Here is a 5020-nt window from a genome sequence, read left to right as displayed (position 1 = left end):
CTCATTATAAGGCCAAGCACTGGGGCACTTTCAGTAATTCAGCACAAAGGCCATGAAAGGAGGGAGCTGAGTGCTCGTTTTGTTTGTATGGTGTTTTTACGTTGCATGGAACCAGTGGTTATCCAGCAACGGGACGAACGGCTTTACGTGACTTCCGAACCACGTCGACAGTGAACTTCTATCACCAGAAATACACCTCTCTCACTCCTCAATGGATTGGCCGAGAATTGAACCCGCGACCACCAAGGTGGGATGCAAACATCATACCAATCACGTCACTGAGGCGCTAGCTGAGTGGTTGGACAGAATGACAGGAGGAGGTAGGAAGGGGGGCGGGGGGAAGTAAGGTAAGCGTGTTTGTCCACAAGAGGTATTCTTGTCATTCAATTAGCTGAATCACAAAATACTCCCAGGTCAATGGCCTCTGAGTTTCTTCCATATAAATAGGGTTCAACTTCTGCATAATAATCATCGTGACAGATAATCAACTATCACTGTACACAGATGCATTTCTTTAAAAGAATAAAAAAAATACACCAAGTGCCTGCAATGATTGAACACATTAAAACAAGCAGACAGGCATGAAAATATCCTCAACTCTATATCCCTCAGAAACACCTTCCAAGATGCCAACAAGCAAATTCTAGACCAATAAAGTAAGTAGTACTAGTTTGCAGATCCACTTTATAACAACAAGTAAGGTGAGGATGATTACACTCAGAAAAGCTCTCTAAACACGTCAAAATGTGCATGGGACAGCTGACAAGGGAGCAAACAACTAGCAAAGGAGACAGTGACTTAAATTACAGGTGACCAGACGACCGAGAAAAACAGGGGGGAGGGAGTGGACAAATGAATCCAGTCTTCGTATCTTGATGCTTCATGCCAACTTCTTGTGATGAACCGCAGAATCTGAAATGCAGTCATAATTTACTGCTAGATAAGTTTATCACTTTCACACCTATTTGAAATATACGTTTCAAAAAGATCACTAGATGCTAATTCATAAATGCTATACAAACTACATTGTCAAAAATCTCCTGCTAAAGTTTTTTTTACCATACAAAACTTTATCATTTATTAGGTAATGGTTCATCAAAACCATTCAGCTCTGTATTTAATCTCCCTCAGAGTTTGCCTAAATGAGCAATGCATGGTTAAAGAAATTGGACACTTAAAGGCTTACATGTCTTACACCGCTTGACAAAGATCTGACCTTGTGGGATCCTATTATTACCATTAAAATAATGTAAACAGAATAAGGATTCAAATTCATAAGACTCTCATTAAGGTCCCTTGAAGGGCTTGATCTTAACAAGTTGTTAACCATTTCAACCATGAAAATCACAATGAAGTTCGATAAACAAAACAGAAGTAATCATACGAAAGGATAAAAAGTGTTGCACCTTGGTTAAGCAAATCATTCAAAAAGCAGGCTCCGTTTCAGAGTGTAGTAAGTGTTAGATGGATAAAGGTGCCTCAAAAGCTTGCCATTCGAACTGAGGAGACACCTTTAAATATAATTAAAGAAATTAATATATACCATGACTGCATCAGTAAGATGAACTGATCTATTACTGATAACAGGTTGAGGTGTCATTCATAACATCAGCAAAAAAATTTTGTATTGAATATATTACTTTCTTCTTAATAGTATACAGTAACTTGTCTTATATACAGTAAAATAATGATTCTATGGAGGGGCAAGGCCTATACCATCAGGAAAAAGCTAAAAGGAATTTTACTGATAATACTACGTAGGGGAAAAAGTTAAAATTAACTTTACTAATAATACGATGTTAACATCCTTGGCTGTTTTTTCCTCCTCCACTGCCAACCCTCTATGCGTCATATTTTATCCTTGATGAATGAAAACTCCGCTTGCACAAGGCACTCTACTGAATCCTTTGTGCCTTTGGGTCTGAACGCCATTCATGTCTTCGGTTTCGTATTCAACTCGATCTTAGTCATCCAACTTTTAATCTCTTGCTTGATTCAGCCCTTCCTGTAGTGAAAAGTAAACAAACTATTACCTCAATCTCAATACATTATAGTAATTTGAAAATCTGCCTTAAATATAATTACATCATTTGAAAACCTTCAAAATTTTCTTCCTTGGTAATTTCTTTCTTGCCATAGCTTTTCACTTTCTACTAATAACTAGTATGGGAGTGACAATTATGATGGTTTAGGTGGAACTCTTCACATACAAAATGGTACAAATATATACCATATAGTATGAGCCTTAAGTTATTTCCCCTACTGAGGAGAGCCTCAATCTCCCAACATCTATGTTTTCCAGCTCAATTCAGTTTCATTTGGTAGGTCTGTAATTGGAACACCTGGCTCAAGGGGGTCTGTTCGGGGCAAGGCATAGTTATAGATAAAAGTTAAGGTTGGGTTAGGACATATCCTAAACTTACTAGCCTACCTACCTAGTAGGCTAGATGCCCTAAATAAGTCACACCTCATTTTGACCGTCAGGCTTGATTTCGTAATTAATCAAGTTTTTCATGAATTACATGCATCTAGTCTATAGCTACAGAGGGAGTGTCTGTTTCTAAGCCATTCTTAACATAACGTCAGTGTTATGTTTATGTAACACAAGTTTTTTTTTTTTTTTTAATAAGTCTATCAAATACTGCCAAAATACATCCTTACCAAACGTAACCTAACCAAGGCACAGCATCTTAATTAACGCGAGGGAATTTTGCAGCGCCCAATCCCTGGTTCCCCCTCCAGATCACCCTTTGGCTAACTGTTACAACTAGGAAATTGCACCAACCCCTGGGTATGATACGAAAAGTTACTTTGGTAGATCTATACTATTCCGCGGCGGCCTAGACTATGGCAGTTGCGGTTTTTCTATGTAGTTTTACTGCATGAACAAGAATTTTAAGTAATATTTATTCGGACGACTGTAATTAACCCCAAGGGACTCGTACTAAACCCGGCAAAATACATTTGACACCCCAATTCCTGGTGGCTTTCGTATTTGCGGGGATGAACGATGCAGAATGCTTATATAGAAATACCATTACTTCACCTAACCTCCCTGTCATATTCACTTCAAAATTCTAGTGTTTTGGTCAATTATAGCATAGAATAGAATAGAAAATAGACTTTAGGCCATAGGTACAGTAAATAGGGAATGAAAGGCTACCATGAAAGGGGTTGCAGCCGGGGGCCGAAGGGACACTCCAAAGAACCTTCAGTGAAAAGCATGAGGTGCACTGTTGGCACTAACCCCCTATGGGGATCATACCATGCTCAACAAAACTACAAAGTAACAAAAGTATTACACAATGGCAGAATTGATCAATACTTACTAGGTATTGAACTGCAGAATCGCTTTCTGGCTACGTAACACAAAGTACTACTGGCTAGGGTTAGCCTAGGGTACAATGATTAAAATTAACCTTACGGAAAGTCCAATACAACACAAAAACCGTAATAAGTACTAATAATACACTGATGATAATGAAAATATATTACTATTCCATTTCCACTGATCTTCGATTTATGCCACTACAGTAACATGGGGTTCAACAAGGGCGAGCCTCCTCTTTGAACACAATTCTTTTGGCAATTTAGGGAAAACCAGACATAAAATGATGATCCAAAGTTAATTTAATATGGAAAAAACTAGATAATATAACTCACATGCCATATAATAAACCTTACAAGCCTTCAAATAGCTGGTTCGGTTAATATTTTCGACAAAAGTTCAAAACAGAAACGTGGCAAGTTTAACATGGATACCAGAGGAAGAAACGTCTCACGAGTCAAGTCACCACATTTATCACGGTGTCAGGTAACTTAGATTGCCAGGTACCTATATTTTATCAGAACACTACTTTAATAGACAATTAATCTTCAATTTATGGGTAGAATAGCCATCTTATAGTATTTGATTATGATTTTTAATTATTGTAGTGATAGAATTATCATTCAAATATTTGAACGGGAAATTCAAAGGTGAATTTTTAATAAAAATAAATTCCCCCACTAGTAACTTCCTGCTGCATTCTATTCACCAAAAGTTGTGGTGGTGAAAAGTCGTTTTAGAAAGGGATAAATAAAAGGCAACTGACCTTTAATATTAAATTGACATTGTCATTATGCCAATTATATGTTATTTACTGACTATGTTCACTATAATTAGCGTATTATACACACTCAATAACTAGATTATACCCAAAATCAACATGAAAAGAACGTTTTATTCTTAACTTGACTTGAATCGTGGTTAAAATTTTTCTAGGCAGAATATTGCCCTCAAAAGTTCCAGCAATTATTCTTTTACAAATTCAATTACAAAATATATTATGGAGTAAATATTGCAACCAAAATACTATAGGTAAGTTGGTAACTGCAGTTTCCAATGAAATTAGTCGACGCGACACTATTACTCAGATTAACCGACATCTAATTATAATTAGTCCTAGTTGAAGTATTCTGAATAGTTATGATTCATTACGGTCACCTATTTACGCTACAGAAGTTCCTCCTTCAATCCTGAATGGAAGTGAATAAAGAAAATGGGTAAAATACATTTGCAGGACACACTTGCGTAGTTATCTTGGTCTCATTAGTTCAAATTGATATGTTTACATTTTTTTCTAACCATAATGCATGACTGTTGATTTTAAATTGTGCATGGTTTTATTATTGATGGATAATTCTATTCTGTAAAGTACATAAATTCAATTTCACTTTATACTAACTTTCTTTTCATTAAATACTCAAAGTAAAAATGCAATAAGAAAATGTAGGAAATTTCTATAATCTTCGCATGTTATGCGTTGGCTATACTTATGGAAATGTAATAAGAGAAAAGTCGACGTAAAATTATGGAAATAACCCGGGATTAAATGTAAACGATAGGTACAAGAACTGTGTCAGCATGCAATACCACTTGGTTCCTGACACAAATTTTCGAAATATACTACTAATACCTACAGTGGAATCGTGTAGTATACTTGGGAGAAATGAACTCAACGAAAGTTAGTCTATAAAA

At 36.3% G+C, this 5020-nt stretch overlaps 1 long non-coding RNA gene across 1 annotated transcript; it reads right to left on the bottom strand.

Moving 5' to 3' along the window:
• Positions 1 to 613: 613 nt before the first annotated feature.
• LOC135202063 (uncharacterized) lies at positions 614 to 3790 on the bottom strand. Its single transcript, XR_010311665.1, has 3 exons — positions 3664 to 3790; positions 1787 to 2005; positions 614 to 912 (listed from the first exon to the last, which is right to left on the bottom strand). It is a non-coding gene; the product is annotated as an uncharacterized LOC135202063 (long non-coding RNA).
• Between the last annotated feature and the right edge of the window lie 1230 nt (positions 3791 to 5020).

This window comes from Macrobrachium nipponense, chromosome 30 (genome assembly GCF_015104395.2).
Source record: "Macrobrachium nipponense isolate FS-2020 chromosome 30, ASM1510439v2, whole genome shotgun sequence".
Taxonomy (NCBI): domain Eukaryota; kingdom Metazoa; phylum Arthropoda; class Malacostraca; order Decapoda; family Palaemonidae; genus Macrobrachium; species Macrobrachium nipponense.
The sequence above is the reverse complement of the archived record's forward strand: the minus strand, read 5'-3'. Positions and strand labels throughout refer to the sequence as shown.